Source organism: Bubalus kerabau, chromosome 1 (genome assembly GCF_029407905.1).
Source record: "Bubalus kerabau isolate K-KA32 ecotype Philippines breed swamp buffalo chromosome 1, PCC_UOA_SB_1v2, whole genome shotgun sequence".
In the NCBI taxonomy this organism is placed as follows: domain Eukaryota; kingdom Metazoa; phylum Chordata; class Mammalia; order Artiodactyla; family Bovidae; genus Bubalus; species Bubalus kerabau.
The window spans coordinates 114,442,783-114,467,713 of NC_073624.1; the positions used below are offsets into that span (position 1 = coordinate 114,442,783).

Below are 24,931 nucleotides of genomic sequence, written 5' to 3' on the forward strand. Positions count from 1 at the left end.
GAATACTAAAGAATTACAATTAGACCCACAAATTGAGTTTTCTAAAATCAAATTATAAATAATTGAACTGACTTTATAAAAGTCATCATGTTTCTTGGCAAGCTGAAAGTAGATACACAGGCATAAAAATTGCAAGATTTTAACTCTTGTAATCTTTATTACATCTAGGAAGAAGTAAAAAAAAAAATATCAAACAACAAAAATAGGAACAAAACAAACATCTGAGGTCCACTTGAAAAACCTACAGAATGTCTTTCATCTCGTCTTTTTTGTCACCCAAATATGAAGACACTGAGACAAATAATTGGTAGCAGAAAAAAAAAAACAACAACAAACCAGAACCCACTTGAGTCTAGTTCCTAGTTTTGTTTTTTTTTTTTTTCTTCTGCAGATGCTTTTCCTCTCAATTTGGTATCAGCACCATCACAGAATGCCTTTTCTATTTCACATTCACTTCATAACCTTCATCTGTATGCGTCTTTAAAAATAAAGCTAACTTATAAAAACAATTTGCTTCACTGGAGGCGATAATACAGGGCAAGCTGATGTGGGAAATTTCCACCTCTAACTCCAAGGGGTTAACAGGTGCAAAGACAGTAACAACAACCAGCTCTCTCTCTGTCTCTCCTGCTGTTTGTCTCTCTCCCCTCCCTCCGCCCTCCCTCACTGTCTCCTTCTCACTCTTTGTGATTCCTGCTCCCCTGATTCTCTGTTCCCGGCTTCCGGCTTCCGAATGGGAACCCAGCTGTCAGCCTTGTGCTGCAACTCGAGGGGTGTCAAGGGCATTCTGCTAAGCAATGAACAGGACCAGTGATCACTTTTTTCTTCAGTGTTTACGGAGGTCTGGGCATGAGAGGTGTCTTTGCCGTGCAGAAAGCAGTGAGAGTGTTGCAAGGTTTGGCTTTTTGGAACAACACAATAAGCTTATTAGGTTCGGAATATTCAGGAGGTTAAAATAGCTGTCTCTGTTTCATCATTATTGCCTCAGTGAAAGCATATATGTGCTTACATCCAAAAGCCTAAAGCCAGAGTCTCTGCATGGCAAAGATAGGGAAGAAAATCTTTACCTCCACACCTCTATATTGAAGCCGCGCAAGTGACAAAACAAAACACTCAGGCATAATCATTTTAGTCTGATAACTGCACACTTTAGACACAAAGAGAACAAAAGTAAAGAATACTCAAATTACCATTTGCAAAATAGCCATGAATTTTTAGCATAAGCATGAACCACGGAAGCAATACAAGTTGTTCTTTAAAAGCTTTGGATAAGCTTTTAAAGTTATGGATCTGCAACACAAACAAATTTAAACCTAAGACAACATCCCGTTGCCATGACAATATGATACACCAGCTCCCTGTCTTGATGGATCGTGGGCTTCAGGAATATGATCACACCATAGTACTATCAGGTTTCTCTGATAACATATGCTGCTTTTAAATCTTATTAATGTCCTATCAGACATTTGTTTTTGGTCTTAAACATAGATATAATGTCACAAATAACCTAGCATGAATAAAAAAAATATTATGTATATTTCTTTCAGAGTATCTTTTTATCTGATGTTCGTAGTAACTGTGAATTTGCTCACAAGATCTTTAAATTAGAGGGAGAAAGGAAATCTATTGTTCAAAAATGAGAAGCAGTGTTTGTCAGAATCACTAACTTTTAATGTTTGCATGAAAAGAAAACTATTTACTAATCTGAATCCTCAGAAAAACTTAGAAAAACTTATTATATTCACTACACAATGGTGTCTACAAATATACTTTAAAGAAAAAACAGACGAACAGAGGACAGGCCGTAACTTGTCACAAACAACATGAGTCATAAAGAATGTCTTTTGAAGCACACAGCCAACAGCAAAAGAGGTTTCTTCCTGTCAAGGCTGATGGCAGCTTATCACCAGGCCTCGCCTTCTTCCCATTTCCTGAGTTTCCTTGCCTTCTCCTTGCCTTATTATTTTGGAAGTGATAAGAAATGAAACCCAAAACAGCATTACCATTCATTCATTCTCTCATAAACATTTTCAACGAGCATTTTTATTAGGAAAAACAGACCAGAAGCTCAGCCTACTGAGGAACACAAATCTTAAAAAAAATAATTTTAAAGGTATCTTCTTAAAGGCTGTAATCCTGACTATAAAGGAGTTCATAAAATCACAAAGGAATGTAGTGATTTTGCACAGGAAAATTCAAGAGAGAAAGTTATGTTTGAGGTGAACATTTTCAGGCAATGAGGGATGAAAACGAGAAGGGCCATTTCAAGGAAAGGATGTGCACAAAGGCACAGAGTTTTGGAATTCATACTCTATTCCCGAATGTTGGAATTTTGGGAAATCCTATCAGATCTGTTTACCTGGAGTGAGGTGCATATGGGAACACAGCATGAAAAATGTTTGCGTTAATACGGAGTTTGTACTTTGTCCTGACAGGAACCCATCAAAAACCATGTGGAATTACAAACCATGTGAAAATAAGGTCCACGAAGTACTCGAGAAGACTCATCCAAACAGAGTGGTGGAGTATTCGACTGGGTTGAGGTGAGACTGAGGCCAGCAAAACTAACTGGCTCTTAACAATCCAAATGAGGGAGACTTGAGCAAAGATAGCATCTGTAGGGAGATCTGGGAAATACCTGAGTGGTGAATTTAACGAACCTTGGTAATCTGCTGGATACAGAAGTTAAAGATGAAATAGATCCGGGATCAGTGATTGCATGAGTGCTATTACACTTTTCCACAATGAGAAATATGATTCAGGAGACAGTCATGCCCTAGATGGATTAGTGAATTACAGAACAATTCCAACCAGTAGACTATAAGGAGTGAAGAGGGCAGATCAAATACCAAAGGATACTAACATTTACACAGGAAGAGACATACAGAGGAGAGGAGACAATAGAAAGAAACCAAACAACCCAGAGGGATGGTATGGGGAGGGAGGAGGGAGGAGGGTTCAGGATGGGGAACACATGTATACTTGTGGCGGATTCATTGTGATATTTGGCAAAACTAATACAATTATGTAAAGTTTAAAAATAAAATTTTAAAAAAAAGATAGAAATTGGTAGCCTTTTTTTTTTTAACAAAGGCATTTCAAGAAGAAAAGAGCCTGCAACACTGAAATGTCTTTAAATGATGTTTTAGTGTGATAAAGATATTTGCTAGTACTAAAAAGTATATAATATTTTATGCTTTATAGTACATCCTTACACAATATATAAGCATCATTTGATTTCAACCATAAATCTGTACAACTAGATTAGATATTATCATTTAGGTCAGTATTTCATGGAAGAGAAACTGAGGGCTAGAGAGATTAACTCCCTCAGGGTTACACAGCTGGTAACACAAGCTGCTGAATCCATTTTCTCCACATAGTTCATTAAATAATCTAGTTATATCTGAACTGCATGGAGAGGTTTTTTTTCCATTAAAATATTTAGAAAACTATGTCATTAGCTAAAACCAATCCACATATTCTCAATTATAGAAATTATTTAAATAACTAAACACATAATATTTGAAGATAACTGCTTTCAGTACAACTATAAACTCATTTTTTTGGTGGAACTTAGATAAGACTGTTACAGAGTTTTTTTTTAAAAAAGTTTAGAACAAAGTGTCATGAACATTTTCTGTAGAAAGTATTTTTACTCAAGTCAGAGAATCAATGTAATTTTTACTTTCAAGTGAACATTACCAGCCTCAAAATGACAATAATTACCCATTACCTGCTTCAGATATACAAACAGGATATTCAATTTTAGACTCACTAAGTAATGTGGCAACCTATTAACTGAGCCAAAAAAAAAAAAAAATCAATAGAAAGAATAAAACTATTCCAAATAGTTCCTTTAAAAACATTCAAAAATAGCACACATAAATCTCTTGCATAGACGCATAAAAGTTAAATTGTAAAATGCTTGGGAAACCTGGCCCTCAAGAAGTGACATAAAAAATAATGAATGTGCTAGAAGAACTGAAACTAAAGGCATATTTGCACAAACATCTTTCACAACTGTGAAAGGTTGTGCAAGAGCTGTAGAGAAGTCAGTAAGCGCCCTAAGATCCATCCCCAGCTCACTGTGGTCATTAAGCATGTCTCACTCCTATCAATCCTTTGTAATACAGAAAATCATTACTTTTGAAGCTTAACTAGCATTTTATGTAATTATATATATACATTATATTTTATATAAATATATATAATTAAATATATTATATTTTATATAATAAATATATATATATATATTTAAATTATTTGGTGATAGGAGAGTGGATACTGCTTTCCCAGTCCTCACTGAAGATGAAGAATCACTGGCTGAAGGAGGTTGATACTGGCCTAGTTTTATTAAAAGGAGAAGGAAGCAAGCCAGAATGTGAATTCCTATGTTCTGACTCAAATCCTTAGGTCACCACTCTCTGCTCCCTTTAATAAATTTTTAGTTTAACACTCCCATGATAAAGCCCATGAAATGATCTTTCACTAGACAGGAGAAAGTCAAACCATATTGAGATGTCAACTGTCTCTGTTTTATTATGAGGTTACGCATCTTGTCCATAGATGGCTAATTCCTTTTCTTCTCTAAACAAAAAGTATGGTCACAAATAACCAAGTGTGTGTGTCCTAGGTTGTGTTAAGCCACTACTGTGTTACCACAGGACTCAGACACTTTGCATTTTAATTACATGCATTGATTTCAAAACTCAGTCCCATGGCAAATCACCATAATAAACACTTCAAAAGAAGTCTCATCTCTTTATGCATAATGCGAGCATCAAATACAATGACCTTTCCCATATTTGCACATTAGTCATTTTATTTTACTAAGGGTAATGAATTCCTTTGCGTCTCAATTTGATCCTTGTTTTTGTAAAAAAATATTAATCATCTGTTTTTCAGAAGTCTTTCTTTATAAGTCAAATTTTAAAGTCTCTCTGCTATAACCAAAGATATAAACATGAAATTCACAGATAATAACCGTGGATTCCCTAAGCTTCATAACAGTATTTCAAGTAGGCCAGTTAAAATATGCCTGCAAACAGAAAAAAAAAAGTCTACTAAGGCTTTATCCCTAGGACATTTTTAGGGAGTAAAGCAGTTCTGAAAAGCATCATTGGGCTTCTTTAGAAAGTCAAATAGATTTATGCATAGCATCATCAATGTTAGGCTTCCAGAGTGAAGCAAATATTTCAATTATTGATTTAATTAGATGTGGGTTGTGTTTGTGCAGTGTGTATGTGTTTCCGTACATATGTCTCCCAGAATCAATGAGGCCTGAGCTGAAACACTGTCAATGGGTATATTCTCCAAAAAAGGAGTACAGGTTCACACACCATAATTATTACTATAATTATACTTATACTTCATGGGAAATAGATGGGGAAACAGTGGAAACAGTGTCAGACTTTATTTTGGGGGGCTCCAAAATCACTGCAGATGGTGATTGCAGCCATGAAATTAAAAGACGCTTACTCCTTGGCAGGAAGGATATGCTATCTATGACCAACCTAGATAGCATATTCAAAAGCAGAGACATTACTTTGCCAACAAAGGTCCACCTGGTCAAGGCTATGGTTTTTCCTATGGTCATGTATGAATGTGAGAGTTGGACTGTGAAGACAGCTGAGCACCAAAGAATTGATGCTTTTGAACTGTGGTGTTGGAGAAGACTCTTGAGAGTCCCTTGGACTGCAAGGAGATCCAACCAGTCCATTCTAAAGGAGATCAGCCCTGGGATTTCTTTGGAAGGAATGATGCTAAACCTGAAACTCCAATACTGTGGGCACCTCATGCGAAGAGTTGACTCATTGGAAAAGACTCTGATGCTGGGAGGGATTGGGGGCAGGAGGAGAAGGGGACAACAGAGGATGAGATGGCTGGATGGCATCACCGACTCAATGGACATGAGTTTGTGTGAACTCTGGGAGTTGGTGATGGACAGGGCTGCCTGGCGTGCTGTGATTCATGGGGTCACAAAGAGTTGGACATGACTGAGCGACTGTACTGAACTGAATAACTAGTTATTATTAATTACGTCCCTATTCTTTCAACAATTTTAAGCACCTACTATGCGCTAGGCACTGGAAACACAAGGACAAGAGCTGGAGCTTGCTCTCAGGAAGTGACATCATAAAATTATCTACTAGCAAAATATGTCATTGTCATTATGAAACATATCTTTACATAAATATAATTTTGAGAAAAGTGACTCCACAGTGAAAAACAATTTTCCCACAAGTAAATTAAAATTTTCATCCTGAATTCTCATGATTTTGAATGCAGGAGAGTGTTCCTACATATTTTCATGTTAGCCTGTTAAATACAGTCTTGCTCAATTAACATTTTGGTGGGAGAGGTCAATCCCTAAGGACCTATATGAGAACAACAACTCTCAGGCAGGCTCCTAAGTGCAACATTTTAGCCAATTGTTAACAGCCTGGTAGGTAAATGACATAGAAAAACATAAAGGAAAATTGTTGGATCATTTGAAGAGTATGGAGCAAGATATGAGAGGGAGGTGGTAAGGAGGATCATAGAGTATATGAAGAAAAGAAAGAGATAACAAAAATTATTCGAAAATAGAGAGATAGTCAAGGGATATTCCCATCAGTGGCACTATAGTCTGTCCCATAGCTAGTCACTGGTAAGATGCCACTTGTGATGTCTCAGTGATGTTTACACCACATTATTTATATTTAAATAAAACCTTTGTACATTTATTATTCCAAATATAGTTACCTCTAACTCATTTCATGAAAATTTTAATAAGAATAATAATTAGCATTTGTTGGGGATTCCCTGGTGGCTCAGAGGGTAAAGCAACTGCCTGCAACCAGAAGACCGGGTTTGATCCCTGAGTTGGATAGATCATCTGGAGAAGGGAATGGCTACCCACTCCAGTATTTTTGCCTGGGAAATCCCATGGACAGAAGAGCATTTATTGCTTTTTGTAAGTGTAGTCAACATGTTAAATGCTTTAGGTACATTACTTATTCTTAATACACAAAACTCTATGAGATACATACCACTATTATGCCAGTTTGGGGATAAAGAAAGCATGCAACACAGGGCTTGCTTTATCATACTCCTTTCCATTTGTCCCTACTCTGTCCCCCCAAAACCTGACATATGTGCCAGAGTCTCAGGTAAGACTCACACAATTAACTGTGTAATTCTGGATAAGTTTTATACCTCTCTAAGGTTTAATTTTTAATTTCCAAAAGGGATATATTAAAATCAAGTATATCACATTATAGGGCTTCCCAGGTGGCGCAGTGGTAAAGAATCTGCCTGCTAATGCAAGAGATGCAGGTTTGATCCCTCTGTCAGGAAGATTCCGTGCAGAAGGGAATGACAACCCACTCTAGTATTTTTGCCTGGGAAATTCCATGGACAGAGGAGCCTGGAGAGCTACAGTCCACAGGTTGGCAAAGAGTTGGACACGACTGAGCATGCATATCATATTATGCTTGTGGAGGACTGAGTAAGATAATTCATATTAAAAATTTCATTTATAATTGCAACAAAATAAACACTCAATAAGTAAAAGAATTATCAATTACCATCATTATGTATTTTAGATAGGTGATTAGACAGCAACATAGATCATCAAAATCTTAGAGTTCCGCTCATATTTAACTGGCAAGTCTATTATAATATACCAGAGTGGATACTGATTTTAAAGTGAAATGCTCGATTTCCATATCACATTATGGTTTTCTGAAAAACGTTTTTTAAATACTGTCTAGAATATCAGCCCCAAACGAATAGCATGAGTTCAATGTAATTAGATGAAAAAACCTAAATACTGTTAATGTTTGCCATTATTGTATATCCCGAGGCTCTCCCTGCATTTCTGCACATGCTACTCATGCCCATGGGATCTGAAAAGTGGTGTAAGCAACAGGAGTGTGTTATGATTCCTTTTGCAGCACAGGTGCTAAGTCAAGTCAATCGTCTCTGACTCTCTATGACCCCATGAACTGTAGCCGCCAGGCTCCTCTGTCCATGGGATTCTCCAGGCAAGAATCCTGGAGTGGGGTGCCATGGCCTCCTCCAGGGATCTTCCTAATCCAGGGACAGAGCCAGTGTCTCTGCGTCTCCTCCACTGGCAGACAGACTCTTTACCACTACCACACCAGGGTCAGCACACAGTTATAGCTCTAATGTCTATCACCTGTGTCATAAGGGGTAGAATACTTCTGAAACAGTAGATATTCCCCCTTGTTAGTCCCCTCTATTGCCCTCTGCTTGGCCCTGTTTCTTCCCTCATGCACAGCTCCCCCCCACCACCCCCTTCTATGAACCGTGACTGGGCTATTTGGCAATCACTGTGGACATGGAAAGCAAGGTGAAAAAGGAGCCAGTTAGTGTTGACTTATGAACACTTAGCAGTCATGTTAAGGGGGAAAAAATTAAATATAAACAAAACACTTAAGAAAGACCGTTTGAAGAGGTTCCAGAATTTGAAGTAACAAACAGAAACTGGAGGAAGGCGGAACCACATTTGCAATGGCCATGTAGATGTGAATAAAGCATGTTTTATCGGAGATGGGAGGGGACCAGACAGGATGGAGGGCACCTCAGTGACTGCCTGCACACTAGGCAACACGCAAGAGTGAGCACCTTCCCTTCACAGGGCCTGGCTCAGCACCTCGGGCTGCTGCAACAAAACACCGTAAACTGGGTGGCCAGTAAGCAAAAAGAAAGAAAGAAAGAAAAGATTTCCTCACATTTCCGAAGGCCAAGAAGTCCAAAAACAAGGAATAAACAGATTCAGCGTCTGGAGAGAGCAGGTTCCTGGTTCAACAACTGGCCGTCTCTCAGCGTGTCCTCACATGATAGAAGGAACACGGGAGCTCTCATGGAATCTTTCTCTCTCTCTTTTTAAAAGACATTGGACCCTGGCAGCCAAGTGTGGCTTACAGAGCCCACCTCGCTCTCTTGCCGGTGGCAGGTCCTCTTGCTACACTGTCCGGAATCCGGACGGACCCCGAGGGCCTGAACGCTGTCAGCTGCGGCACATGCGCAGTCTGCACCCGACAAGGGCCCTAGGACATCAGGCCCAGCTGGCCTGATGGAGAGGGCGTGCTCTACGCTCTGTGCTTTTAAGGAGGTTTGAATCTTTATTGGCTGCAGGACTGGAAAAGGTCAGTTTTCATTCCAATCCCAAAGAAAGGCAATGCCAAACAATGCTCAAACGACCGCACAATTGCACTCATCTCACAGGCTAGTAAAGTAATGCTCAAAATTCTCCAAGCCAGGCTTCAGCAATACATCAACCGTGAACTTCCAGATCTTCAAGCTGGTTTTAGAAAAGGCAGAGGAACCAGAGATCAAATTGCCAACATCCACTGGATCATCAAAAAAGCAAGAGAGTTCCAGAGGAACATCTATTTCTGCTTTATTGACTATGCCAAAGCCTTTGACTGTGTGGATCACAATAAACTGTGGAAAATTCTTCAAGAGATGGGAATACCAGACCACCTGACCTGCCTCCTGAGAAACCTGTATGCAGGTCAGGAAGCAACACTTAGAACTGGATATCAACAACAGACTGCTTCCAAATAGGGAAAGGAGTACATCAAGGCTGTATATTGTCACCCTGCTTATTTAACTTATATGCAGAGTACATCATGAGAAACCCTGAGCTGGATTAAGTACAAGCTGGAATCAAGATTTCCGGGAGAAATATCACTCACCTCAGATATGCAGATGACACCACCATTACGGCAGAAAGTGAAGAAGAACTAAAGAGCCTCTTGATGAAAGTGAAAGAGGAGAGTGAAATAGTTGGCTTAAAGCTCAACATTCAAAAACTAAGATCATTGTATAAGGTGCCATCACCTCATGGAAAATAGATGGGGAAACAGTGGAAACGGTGGCTGACTTTATTTTGGGGGGCTCCAAAATCACTGTAGATGGTGACTGCAGCCATGAAATTAAAAGACACTTGCTCCTTGGAATAAAAGTTATGACCAAACTAGACAGCTTATTAAAAAGCAGAAATGTTACTTTGCCAACAAAGGTCTGTCTAGTCAAAGCTATGGTTTTTCCAGTAGTAATGTATGGATGTGAGAGTCAGACTATAAAGAAAGCTGAACACTGAAGAATCTATGCTTTTGAACTGTGGTGTTGGAGAAGACTCTTGAGAGTCCTTTGGACTGCAGAGAGATCCAACCAGTCCATCCTAAAGGAAATCAGCCCTGAATATTCATTGTTGAAGCTGTAACTCCAATACTTTGGCCACCTGCTTCAAAGAACTGACTCATTTGAAAAGGCCCTGATGCTGGGAAAGATTGAAGGTGAGAGGAGAAGGGGACGACAGAGGATGAGATGGCTGGATGGCATCACCGACTCAATGGGCATAAGTTTGAGTAAACTCCAGGAGTTGTTGATGGACAGGGAGGCCTGGTGTGCTGCAGTCCATGGGGTCACAAAGAGTCGGACATGACTGAGTGACTGAACTGACATATCCGAGACCTATCTGTGTGATTCTATAACACATGTGTGTTTAAATATGCATATTGAGATGTCAATCAGTTTAGTTCAGTTGCTCAGTCATGTCCGACTCTTTGTGACTCCATGAATCGCAGCACGCCAGGCCTCCCTGTCCATCACCAACTCTTGGAGTTCACTCAGACTCACGTCCATCGAGTCAGTGATGCCATCCAGCCATCTCATCCTCTGTCGTCCCCTTCTCTTCCTGCCCCTAATCCCTCCCAGCATCAGAGTCTTTTCCAATGAGTCAACTCTTCGCATGAAGTGGCCAAAGTACTGGAGTTTCAGCTTCAGCATCATTCCTTGCAAAGAAATCCCAGGGCTGATCTCCTTCAGAATGGACTGGTTGGATCTCCTTGAAGTCCAAGCGACTCTCAAGAGTCTTCTCCAACACCACAGTTCAAAAGCATCAATTCTTCGGCCCTCAGCCTTCTTCACAGTCCAACTCTCACATCCATACATGACCACTGGAAAAACCATAGCCTTGACTAGACGGACCTTTGATGGCAACGTAATGTCTCTGCTTTTCAATATGTTATCTGGGTTGAACATAACTTTCCTTCCAAGGAGTAAGCGTCTTTTAATTTCATGGCTGCAGTCACCATCTGCAGTGATGCTAGAGCCCAAAAAAATAAAGTCTGACACTGTTTCCCCATCTATTTCCCATGAAGTGATGGGACTGGATGCCATGATCTTTGTTTTCTGAATGTTGAGCTTTAAGCCAACTTTTTCACTCTCCTCTTTCACTTTCATCAAGAGGCTTTTTAGTTCCTCTTCACTTTCTGCCATAAGGGTAGTGTCATCTGCATATCTGAGGTGATTGATATTTCTCCCGGCAATCTTGATTCCAGCTTGTGTTTCTTCCAGTCCAGCGTTTCTCATGATGTATTCTGCATATAAGTTAAATAAGCAGGGTGACAATATACAGCCTTGACATACTCCTTTTCCTATTTGGAACCAGTCTGTTGTTCCATGTCCAGTTCTAAGTGTTGTTTCCTGACCTGCATACAGATTCCTCAAGAGTCAGGTCAAGTGGTCTGGTATTCCCATCAATGTCAATAGGGCTATAAATTTATACACTTAATTTCTAGTAAATTCCACTTAGTAAATAATATATATAATTGTTCCCTAGAAATCTGTAAATATCTATAGGCAAGAATGCTGTTTTATTCATCTTTGTATTAGCAGGGCTCTGCTCAATTCCTGAACTGAGTAAATACTTATATCTTTTAAACCATTAAGTAGTCATTGAATTTAATTAAATGACTACATAAATTTAATGACTACTGTTTAGTAGTCATTTTAATTTCACGTATATGAAATTGACATGATCAGGAAATGTGTTTTGAACAACATTATTTGGCAGCCATGAGTAAGACAGTGCGAACAGTTCAGCCAGAAGGCTACTGAAACTCCAAGGAAAAAGGCTGTAAAGACCTGAACTAGGCTGGTCCACTGAGAACAGAGAGGGGGACACAAATGTAATCACCAAGAGGGAATTGGTCCAACTTGGCAGCAGTTTCCTAAACCAGAACTTGTGTGAAGTTAAGCCTAGAAGGGTTTCTACCCTTGGTTAAGTGCTTAGGGATACAAAGTAACTACTAGCTGTCAGAGATTAAAAAGGAACCCACTCCAGTACTCTTGCCTGGAAAATCCCATGGAAGGAGGAGCCTGGTAGTGGGGTTGCTAGGAGTCGGACACGACTGAGCGTCTTCACTTTCACTTTTCACTTTCATGCATTGGAGAAGGAAATGGCAACCCAGTCCAGTGTTCTTGCCTGGAGAATCCCAGGGACAGGGGAGCCTGGTGGGCTGCCGTCTATGGGGTCACACAGAGTTGGACACGACTGAAGTGACTTAGCAGCAGCAGTGGAAAAAGCTTTAGAAGGAATATAGTTTTAGAAAGGAAAGTATTCAAACAGCTCATCCATTTAAATTGTCTGCATTTAAGTGTTCTGTCTAGCTAAAACATGAAACACATCCATCAAGACTTTGAAAAATACCCTTATGTTCAATATGACATTGTTAATAGGGCTTCAAGTGCTCAACTTTAACAATAACAGTGAAAGCAATTATTATCAACTTTCAGTTAACAATCACAAGTAAATTCATATGTGAAACACTTGCTGGATTTGATATGTGTATGTATATTCATCTCAAACTGGAATTGGAACTGTTTCCAATTCCACACTTAAAAGAAACAGGTTAATAAGTACTGCAGTGCCCGGGGTCTTTATTATCTCTGAGCAGTGGTGGAATAGAATATAAAGAGAAACAAAGAGAAGAGATTCATGTCTCCATAGTAATATCATTACAGGCATAATTTACAAGTATAACTTTTTTACATTACAAAAATATGAAGCTATATTCTTAGCATTAGAATTTTACCTATGAAAAATAACAAAAAGTTGTCCAAAGTACTTTGAATATCTACAGAATTTTTTTTTTTGTATCTCACTCTTACTTATTTTTACTTAGTATTTTTTTGAGATACATGTCTATTGAATGTTATAATATCTCATTTGTCTTTAAATTTTATGCATTATTTTACAAAGTATAATTTAGAAAGATTTGGTAGGAAACTACAACTTCTGACTTTTGGTGAGTTTTTTCAATTTCAGATTTGACTACTGTATTCTTTGACACAAATTCTGCGAGAAACCAATCTCTATTACAGGGAATTTCTTTTGAAGGCATGTTTGTACAACACAGTTTAATCTAATACCAATATTTATTATATATAATAGTGGATGAAAATTATTTGCATGGTTTTTAATTAAAACATTAAGAAATACTCTCAGTGCACACCAAACAGTATTAGTCACATATGCAAACAGGGGCAATCCAACTCTTATTAAAAGAAGGACCTAAAATTCTAAAATTGCAATTACAAAAAAGTAATATACTAATTATTGAAATTAAATGATAGAAATAAACCACAGAGCTCTGTTTAGAATCTTTAAGAATTTGCAGGGAAACTATATCAGAAGTAAGGGAGACCACTGATAAACTGCTGCTGCTGCTAAGTCGCTTCAGTCATGTCTGACTCTGTGCGACCCCATGGACGGCAGCCCACCAGGCTCCCCTGTCCCTGGGATTCTCCAGGCAAGAACACTGGACTGGGTTGCCATTTCCTTCTCCAATGCATGAAAGTGAAAAGTGAAACTGAAGACGCTCAGTCGTGTCCAACTCTTAGCGATCCCATGGACTACAGCCCAACAAGCTCCTCCGTCCATGGGAGAGTACTGGAGTGGGGGCCATTGCCTTCTCCTGATAAACTACTAACTGCTAGTGCCAAAAAAAAAAAAAAAAAAGAATGTGAATGAAAGGAATGCAACTTGACTTAGGAAAAAGAAGTCAAAGCAAAAAAAAAAAAAAAAAAAGAAGAAAGAAAATCACTTACCTCTCACTGGGTGCCTCTTCCCAGCCATACTAGTCTCACTAGTCAAGAGGGTCCTGAGGCTATTAACTTTTATTTCCATAGTATGTGGTCATTTTGCCACCAAAGATCCGTCTAGTCAAAGCTATGGCTTTTCCAGTAGTCATGCATAGCCTCTCAAGTTGGACTAAAAGAAAGCTGAGTGCCGAAGAATGGGTGCTTTTGAACTGTGGTGTTGGAGAAGACTCTTGAGTGTCCCTTGGACAGCGAGGAGATCCAACCAGTCCATCCTAAAGGAAATCAGTCCTGAATATTCATTGGAAGGACTGATGCTGAAGCTGAAACTTCAATACTTTGGCCACCTGCTTCGAAGAACTGACTCATTTGAAAAGACCCTGATGCTGGGAAAGTTTGAAGTGGGAGGAGAAGGGGATGACAGAGGATGAGATAGTTGGATGGCATAACCTACTCGATGGACATGAGTTTGAGTAAGCTCCAGGAGGTGGTGATGGACAGGGAAGCCTGGTGTGCTGCAGCCCATGGGGTCACAAAGAGTCAGACATGACTGAGTAACTGCACTGAACTGAATTGAAGCTTCCTTGTACATGTACCACAAAATTCTGTTCTAAGCACAGTTTGGTCCTTAATCTTAGTAAACTTTATAGACATTTCATTATTGCATTCTTGAATTATTTCTAGTCTAGGAGGAATGGAAGAAGAAAGAAAGAAAAAAAAAAAAAGAACCCAAGTGCCTGCTATGCACACAGGCCATCCTGAGGAAAATATACATGTCCACTGCTGCCTTCTGCCTGAGACAGTGGCATCCAGGACCATGGACAGTTCTGCCCTCCCCTTTAACCACAGTTGACTGCGCCTAACAGGCTCCCTTCATTTTCTGACGCACTGAGCATCTTTAAGTATTCTCTGAGGGGCAGGCATCAATCTGGAATTTCTTCAGCTGAATTATATTGAACAGCTAGTGCTCACTGTCCAGTTTTCCACAAGCATGTTGTCTATGCCCCTTGACTTTACCAAAACATAGGATGGTCACTGGTCTCCTGTGACAAAAAGCCCTGCCCAGTGGGCATTCCTTGAACCAGATGGTGAATTTCCAAATGAACCAGATTCTCCTGTAACTCTAAGGCATGCAGAGAGACTCAGATAATGGTTGCAAAAACCTTGAGAAAGCAGATGTTATGAAAAAAATAGGCTAGTGTGATGAATTGGAGAAGGCAATAGCAACCCACTCCAGTACTCTTGCCTGGCAAATCCCATGGATGGAGGAGCCTGGTAGGCTGCAGTCCATGGGGTCGCGAAGAGTTGGACACAACTGAGTGACTTCACTTTCACTTTTTGTTTTCATGAGTTGAAGAAGGAAATGGCAACCCACTCCAGTGTTCTTGCCTGGAGAATCCCAGGGATGGGGGAGCCTGGTGAGCTGCCATCTCTAGGGTTGCACAGAGTCGGACACGACTGAAGTGACTTAGCAGCAGTTAGCAGCAGTGTGATGAATAGTGAAAAAGTAATCATAGACCCCAAAATATTAGAGGCAGAGAGATGGGGAGAACAGAAGAAAGTCACCCAAATCATAGAACACTAGTATACTTTGGAAAAAAAAAAAAAAAAAAAGCCTATTTCTGAGGAATCAGTGAGTTCCTCTGAACAATCTTCCAGCTTCCAAATGTCAAACCAGTCTCTGTAAGGCCTGCCTTAAAGGCAATTGCTGCCTTTCACAAGTTCTAGCTGCTATTTCCTCCTGCATATTCATATAATAAACCTCCTTTATGTATCCCTTTTCTTTGCAAACTAAAAGAATCAAGCAAAAAAGGGACAAAAGGGACACCCAAGTTTCTGAGTGAGAGAGGAAACTCAACACATCATGTAAAACTTGAACATCTATATTTCTTTCCCAGCTGCCACGTACAAGCCAAATCCTGCTGCCTGACTGCTGGGCAGGAGAGCTGACTCAGCCCCATGCCATTCTGAGGGTGACTGCTTGCACCTCCAAGGGTTTCTGTGTCCTTGGGGATGTAGAAGGGTTGTGGGTATGCCCTGCTTTCTTTCTATTCAGCTCAATTTTACCATCAGGGTGATAAGTACATGATGCCATTTAAATAACCAAGGACCTACTTGAACTATTAATAAAGGACAAAGTATTATTTAAGTATTCCTGTTTTTTTTCCTTCTGAGAGGAAATTGTCTGAGAAGTTATTTTCTGACCCACAAAGTGTCCCTAAGCATCCTTGGAGGATGAGCAATCAAACTTCCGACACCTTAAGTTGCATCATCTTGAGCAGAGGCAAGTCATGAGCAACGAGTAGCCTGTGATGTCCTTTACGTAAACAGTTTTTGGTGGGCAAGTTTATCACTTCAAGGGTCACTGCTACCTGACTGAACACACACAGGACTCCAATGAAGTTTTATGCATTTTTTTTTTTACTCAAAGATGTAAGCAATTTACCTAAGATGTAGAGGTTTAGCAAGAGGAGGGGTGTAAGATATTACTCCACACCCTGAGCTAGACCCCGCTGCCTCACTCCTTCCTTTATCCTGGAATGTCATTTGGGTGTGTTGCTTATTATGTCTCTGCCCTTTACTTTGAAAAGATCTCTCCAATCCTCATTTTCTCCTTAGATGTTATGATACATTTCTATAGAAAATTCATCAGGTCTTACTTCCTATTGCCTTAAAATTTTCAATTTCAAGTGTTAGGTAAATATCCACACATAATTTCTGCCGTCTCTTATTGACCACTGACTGACCAAAGACGTATATCTTTTGTTACCCAAATGATATTGACCAGAGATGTTTCAGTATTCACTTACATAACAAATCACCAGCTATAGGCCTTAGCTTCTGCAAAAATCCCCCAGCAAATTATATGTGAAGACAGAAACAGGCATTCATTTCTCAGTCTTGCTTTGTTCTGTAAGATAAAGAGAGAAAGCAGTGAATGAATTCTGGTCTAGCTTTTAGGGATGAGAATTGTTGACTTTAGTCCTGGCTTTCATTGGTTTTTCTCATTTTATTGTGAAGAACTCTGTTATATCCCCATGGGGAAGATATATTACTATTAATATGATTTTAAAATAAATTTTAATTTTAGGATAGTTTTGGATGACAGAAAAATTGCAAAGATGGTACAAAGCATTTCCATATACCTCACCCTCCGTTTCCCCATTAGGAAGATCAGTATGATACATTTCTTACAATTAATGAATAAATAATGATAGGTTCTTAATAACTAAACTCTCCATTTTTTTCAGATTTCCTTAGTTGTTCCCAAATGCCTATTTGTAGCTTCAGGGTTCCATCCAGGATGCACATTACATGTAGTTAAGATGTCTCCTTAACCTCTTCTTGATTGTCACAATTTCTTGGACTTTCCTTATTTTTGATGGCCTTGGTAATTTTGCAGAGTACTGCCAGATTTTTTCATCAAACGTGCCTTCATTGAGATTTGTCTGACCTTGGCTATGGGTTTTGGGGAGAAAGACCAGAGAGGTAATATTTTTTAAAGAGACCATTGTCATCAGAGTTCTTCAAGGGTGTATACTGTCAATACATCACTGTTGACGTTAGTCTTGATCACCTGACTGAGGTATTGTTTGTCAGGCTTCTCTATGGTAGAATGACTCTTTTCCCCTCTTTCCACACTAACTCTTTGGGATGAAGTCCCTGTGTACAGCTCACACTTAGGGAATGGGGAGTTATACTCCACTTCCTTCAGGACAAGATATCTACATAGATTATTCAGATTTTCCTATGTGAGAGATTTGTCTATTCCCCATTTATTTATTTATTCATTTATTTACATAAGTATGAACTCATACATATTAATTAATGATTTGGATGAAAATCCAGAACGGGCTGATCAAATTGCTCCAGCTCTGGCTACTGGGAGCTCTTTAGCTGCCTCCTGTATCATACATTCCATTTGTGGTAGTACTGCTTCTGAAATTAAAGATGCTCCAGGCTCATCTTGTATGTTTCCTGACCAAGTTCTAGATTTGACCATTTCTTCAAGAATCCTTGGTAACCAAGGTCTAGAACCAGTGTGCTCATTATTGTGAAAGTGAAAGTGTTAGTCACCAAGTTTTGTCTGACTGTTTGCGACCCCATGGCCTGTAGCCCACCAGGCTCCTCTGTCCATGGGATTTTCCAAGCAAGAATACTGGAGTGGGTTGCCATATCTTCCTCCAGGGGATCCTCCCAACCCAAGCACTGAACCCAGGTCTCCTGCACTACAGGCAAATTCTTAACCATCTAAGCCACCAGGTTTACGGAGATGATATTAATGTAATACTTTGACCACAAGCCTCAAGGAGTAACACATCTGGCCTGATGGTAAAAGACCATTTGCCACCCTTGCTATGTCAGTAAAACCCACTATATCACTAAACTTTTAATCCATTAGAACTAGATTATCCACTAGAATTTATCTATTAGGACTTGACTCAGTTTATTCAACTAGATACAATGTATAGCAAAGTACTTGATTCAGAGTAAAACCTTGGAAAATGCCTTTGTAACAACCTTTTGAGGAAAGACAAGCACAATCCCATTTACCAGTGAAGAAATAATAATACAGAGAATTATAATAACTTGTGCAAGTCACACAGATTAAAAGTACCTAGGTTAGAGTCTTCTCTTACCACAGCAAATTGCCTCTTGTTTTCTTCCTAAAATGAAAATTCTCACTAGTATCTTCATTCTTAAGGATTTCTCTTATACACCAGCCAGAGAAGCCTGGTTGGTGTAACTTTCCAGAATGTAGAGTGCCAATTGGCAACTTCAACAGAGGGCAAATGTGGGCTATTTTTGCAGATGGCAGATACCACTGATGGAGTTTAGCATTCTGCCAATGAGCTTGTGCTGGACCTCAGTGTCTTCCTCCTCATAGCTCCAATAGCCAATAAAGTGTTAGTAATGTCATTCTAATATGATAATTACATGGCTCTGATCAAAGCAAATAATGATTGCTGGTTCCCGTTTAAAGCACCCATAATGAATGGAGAAGTCAGCCACAAAACATAGACCTTTTGGACCAAGTCAAAATTGCAAAATGTGTGCCACTCCCTGGATGAGGAGTCGGCAATTCAGACCACTCATTTATTTCCCTTCAATATACTGTGACTCTTTTCAACACAGAGAGTAAACAGTTCACTGTCCAGAGTCCTGAGGTTGGGAGTCCGAAGTTATCACTTCTCTAATTTTATTTACACCGCCCCCCCTTTCCCAGTCCCTGGCATAGATATAGTAGATAATCTTTGGTGATGTATTGTACCATGTCAGTAAGAGAATCTGTTCATTTATATAAAGAATGATGCAGGCTTCACCTTTCACAATCTAAACACAATACACGAGAATTTACAGAAGCCTCTACTGAGTAGAAGTTTGGAACTACTTTTCCAAACCCAAAGGCTCCCAAAGGGGGAATAAAATATTCAGGAAATCTGAATCATATAAATCAAAGTATTAAATAAACAGATTATCTTTTTTTTCTGCATTCATCTCAGATAAGGCAAAGCTGGCATTTTTTTTATTGTGTAAGTTAAGATCAGGTTTTAGAAACTGGAAGAAACTTAGATGGAGTTAAGGAGGAATAATTGCTTGTCTATGGGAAAATTCTACCTGAAAAGAAATATAAATTAAACACTCAACCAACATTCTTCACATAGGTTTTTCCATGGTTCTGAGAGTGGTTGACAAAGAAGCTTTACTTTTTATTGTTTTTAGCAAATTTTGATAGCAAGAAACTAACCATAAGAAGAGAATATTTTGAAGTTGAAGGAATTACCAAGTTTTTGTTTCTCTGATTTTGAGTTATCTGTTATCTTTATATTTTAAATATTTCTTATTAGATACATCATTTGCAAATATCTTCTCCCATTCAGCAGGAGAACTTTTTGTTTTGTTGATAGTTCCCTTCACTATGAAAACGTTTTTTAAATTTGATGTAGTCCCATTTGTTTATTTTTGTTTTTATTTCCCTTGCCCGAGGAGACAGAGCCAAAAAATATTGCTGAGAGCAATGTCAAAGAGCATATTGCCTAGATTTTCTTCAAGAGTTCTTCCCTGGTGGCTCAGCAGTAAAGAATCTGCCTGCAATGTGGGAGACCCAGGTTCCATCCCTGGGTTGGGAAGATCCCTTGGAGAAGGAAATGGCAAGCCACTCCAGTATTCTTGCCTGGAGAATCCCATAAACAGAGGAGCCTGGTGGGCTACAATCCATGGGGTCTCAAAGGGTTGGGCACTTACACTTTCACTTTTCTGTGGTTTCAGGTCTTACATTTAAGTCCTTAATTCAGTTTGAGTTTATTTTTGCATATGGCATAAGAAACTAGTCCAGTTTGATTCTTTTGCATTTAGCTATCCAGTTTTCCCAGCACTAACTGCCAGCATTCATTGTATCTTAGAGAAAGCAAGCGGATTTCAGAAAAGCATCTACTTCTGATTCATTGACTACACTAAACATTTGACTGTGTAGATCACAAAAAGCTGTAGAAAGTTTTAAAGAGACCACCTTACCTGTCTCCTGAGAACCTGTATGCAGGTCAAGAAGCAACAGTTAGAACCAGACGTTGGAACAACAGACTGGTTCCAAATTGGGAAAAGGGGTATGACAAGGCTGTATATTGTCACCCTGCTTATTTAACTTATACTCAGAGAACATCATGAAAAATGCTGGGCTGGATGAATCACAAGCTGAAATCAAGATTGCTGGGAGAAATATCAACAACCTCAGATACGCAGATGATACCACTCTAATGGCAGAAAATGAAGAGGAACTGAAGATCCTCTTGATGCGGGTGAAAGAGGAGAGTGAAAAAGCTGACTTAAAACTCAACATTCAAAAAAATGATTAGGTGGTCCAGTCCCATCACTGCATGGCAAATAGAAGGGGGAAAACTGGAAACAGTGACAAACTTTATTTTCTCGGGTTCCAAAATCATTGTAGACAATGACTTCAGCCATGACATTAAGATACATTTGCTCTTTGGAAGGAAAGTTATGACAAACCGGGAAAGCTATGACTTCCCTTGTGGCTCAGAAAGTAAAAAATTCACCTGCAGTGCAGGAAACCCAGGCCTGGAAGATCAGGAAGATACCCTGGAGAAGTAAATGGCATCCCACTCCAGTATTCTTGCCTGGAGCATTCCATGGACAGAGGAGCCTGGGAGGCTACAGTCCATGGATTGCAAAGAGTCTGATATGACTGAGTGACTGACAAACCTAGACAGAGTTTAAAAAGCAGAGCCATTACTTTGCTGACAAAGCTCCATATAGTCAAAGCTATGGTTTTTCCAATAGTCAAGTACGTAGGTGAGAGAAGGACCATAGAGAAGGCTGAGCACTGAAGAACTGATGCTTTTGAACTGTGGCGCTGGAGAAGACTCTTGAGAGTCTCTTGGACTGCAAGGAGGTTAAACCAGTCGATCCTAAAGGAAATCATCTCTGAATATTCATTGGAATTACTGATGTTGAAGCTGAAGCTCCAGTACTTTAGCCACTTGTGAAAAGCCGGTCCTTTGGAAAAGACCCTGATGCTGGGAAAGACTGAAGCCAGGAGAAGGGGATGACAGAGGATGAGATGGCTGGATAGCATCTCTGTTTCAATGGACATTAGTTTAAGCAAACTTTTTAAAATTGGTGTGTTCATATTATACATTTCTTTCTGATGCAGTCATGGGAGACTGTGCATTTCCAGGAATTTATCCACTGAATTATACATTGAATCCATCTTGGCTATACTTCAAAATATATATTCTTTTGTAAAGTGCCAAAAATCTTGGCTGAATTATTTTCTGCTGTTGAGTAGGAAGTGGAACTTTAAACAATAAGCTCGGATAATTAGCTGAGGAGATTTCCTAGCAAAATGTTGAAGATGTAACCTGGTTTCTCATTGCTGCTTATAGCAAATGTGAGAGCAACAGATAAATTTTAAAAGGAACTGTTTTGCCAAATATCAAAATGAATCCACCACAGGTATACATGTGTTCCCCATCCTGAACCCTCCTCCCACCTCCCTCCCCATTCCATCCCTCTGGGTCGTCCCAGTGCACCAGCCCCAAGCATCCAGTATCATTTTGATATTTGGCAAAACTAATACAATTATGTAAAGTTTAAAAATAAAATAAAATTAAAAAAAAATAAAAGGAACTGTTAAGCAAAAAGGAACTTTATAATTTGGAAAAGTTTCAGCCTGTTCAGATAGTATGATCTGAGACAGGGCCAAGGTCTGACTGTACAAGTTTTTTCTGGAGAGATTAGACATGCAACCCATGGATCCAATCAGTCATTTAAGCAGAAATGCTGCCAGCTTGGACAGAAAGGAGCAGAAATGAGATGAAATAAAGGTGACTGTTGGAATTCCGAGACTCTCTATGCAGGACATAGGCTAATAGATCCATGAATATATATAATCCTTCACAAAAAAATAAAATAACTCTAAGTGTCACTCAGAGGTCTCGTCCACAATTATGACTATCCTCCCATTTATGGGTTGCCTACTTAAGAGTGTAGGTCTTGACTATTTCACATCCCTGCCCCTCCTACCTATCTAATTATAGTTCCTTCTTTATATTTCTAGTTACAGAAAATCTTTTCTGCTAGTCCTTAGGTCATTATCATACAGCTATTCTGTAAATAGTTGTAATTATGGTGTGCTTATGGGAGGAAATGAGCTCAGGCTCCTCCTATACCAAAACCTTGGCCACGCAGTAAATTCTTAAAAGTAGAATTGTTGTGTCAAATCTTATTTATTTTAAATTTGAATGTACAATTTCAAATTAATTAACAGGAAAACTGGATATAAGTGGTGAAAAAAAACCCATTTCACCATAATTTGTTAGACTGTGTGTATGTGTGTGGAAGTTGCTCAGTCATGTCCAACTCTTTGTGATCCTCTGGACCATAGCTCCCCTAGCTCCTCTGTCCATTTAATTCTCCAGGCAAGGATACTGGCGTGGGTTGCCATCCCCTCCTTCAGGGGATCTTCCCAACCCAGAGATCGAACCCAGGTCTCCTGCCTTGCAGTCAGATTTTTTACTGTCTGGGCCACCAGGGAACTGTAAATTTCTCAAACTCAGGGACTGCTACTGTCCTGGGTTTTACCCCATTCTCAGCATCGTAACTACATCTAGCATACAGTCAGCACACAGTAAATATTCCTTGACTAAATTAATAGAGATTATGTGGGATTTAAAGAATTTAATTTGCATCTAATTACTTTTAGATTTGAAACTGAACCCCTTCTCTTCAATATACTCAGTGGGAACATTTTGGCTATGAAGTAAGAACAATCCTCTCTCTCAACACTCTACATGAATTATGTACCCATTGTGCTTTACCATTTACCAGTTTGCATGACCTTAGGCTAATTGCTTAATATCTTAGAATTTCCAATTTTCCATCTGCGAGATGAGTATAATAAAACCTCACTCTGTCTACCTGTCAGAACTGTTGTGAGATTTAAAGGATATAATGTGAGATAAAGGGAGTTTGTACAAAATAGAATGGTCTACAAATAAAAGAGATTAACAATTAAAGACAGGTTTAATATTCTGGAATGCATTAGACTTGACTCATATTAACCTGAAAAGATTCCTGCAAACAACCTAAAGCTCCAGGCTCAAAAGCTACCTTTTCTGGTGCTTACCTGAGGATGCCTCGTGATGGTGATTTCTTTTAAGATTGGGAAACGGCATTTTTTTTTTCCACGTTTATCTGTCATACTTAGCTGAACAATGCTTCTTATTGATTTGTGGCATCAAAGTCACTTCCCTTCTCCAAGCGCGACATCTGCTATTTTCTCTTTGTAAGCACAGAAATCTAAAAGCAATACCATAAAAATAAATAAATAAATAAAACCCCTGCAGCTTAAGTATTGATTAAAAACAAGCTTGGTTCATTAAAAACACTGCTGGGATTTGAAGCACTTAGAGGTAATTTTATTTTACTTAGCATTAAAAAATATAGTGATTTATAGATCTTAGTGGCTCTGAGAAGGAGTTAGTTGTTATTTAAATAAGTTTTGGATTTAAAAAAAAAGATTGTAGAGTGCAGTCCAAATAGCCCCTTATTCCATTTAGTACCTACATACGGGGAAGATAATTTTCTCCTTAAAATAATATTATGCGTCAGCAATATTTGTATAGCACTTTTCTACATAAGGATCTTTCATATAGTGTATCTATCTCTTTGTCTCATCCCGGAATTTCTTGGTCCTCCTCCAACAAAGACAAGGTCAGGAATGTGATGGAGGTGAGCTGAGCAGCCACTAGCTTCTGTCTTTAGGGATTCTCCCAGAGAGGGAAAAAAATCTGTGCTCCTGTCAAAAGGAAATATGTGTTCCTATCTCAACCAACCGCATCATGCTCCTTCTTCCACTCAGGTGTCGCCTCGGTTGGAAGGAAGAACGGTGAGTCACAGGGTGACCCAGACACTTTGCCCTCCTGGCAGGACATTCAGCTAACACCACGCTCCAGACAAAGGGAAATAAAAGCCATTGTGAACTGACGTGATTTTTAGACTTGCTTAAAACTCTTTGATAATAAACTCTGTCATGGATTTACATGCTTAGATTTTTTTCCTAAATATTTTAACACTGTTTTTCCTGAACATCTGTAATCTTCAGGATTGACACACATTCGTCCCAGTGTTTGTTATATCTATGCATCAATTATGTTATTAGCGTCTTAATTTCTTTGTTTAAAATAGATTTTTACTTAGCTTTTATTTCAAAGGGAGTTTCAAACCCATCATTCTTTAAAACTATAAATATAAAATGATTGTATATAAAAATGCAACGAAACCAAAACAGTTATAAAAATTCCACTTTATTATTATTGCATGCCCCAAAGCTCGTTTTCTATCTTTTTAAAAGGGACAGTGGTGGAAAGATGTTATGATAAATAGAGTGTCAACAGTTCTTGATCTGAGTTGATCGGAGGATTGAGAGAGAATTGAAAATGGAGTTATGTTCCTCAACCATTGCTGTATAACATCATGTCCATGAACCACCTAAAAAGATCTGTCTGAC

The 24,931-nt window shown here is 39.1% G+C and overlaps 1 long non-coding RNA gene across 2 annotated transcripts in view; it reads right to left on the minus strand.

Moving 5' to 3' along the window:
* Nucleotides 1-9,014, minus strand: part of LOC129656482 (uncharacterized) — a 113,395-nt gene extending 104,381 nt beyond the window's left edge. For both annotated transcript variants that reach the window (XR_008716357.1, XR_008716358.1), the window contains exon 1: nt 8,742-9,014. This is a non-coding gene — a long non-coding RNA (uncharacterized LOC129656482). The remainder of the gene's footprint in view (nt 1-8,741) is intronic.
* Between the last annotated feature and the right edge of the window lie 15,917 nt (nt 9,015-24,931).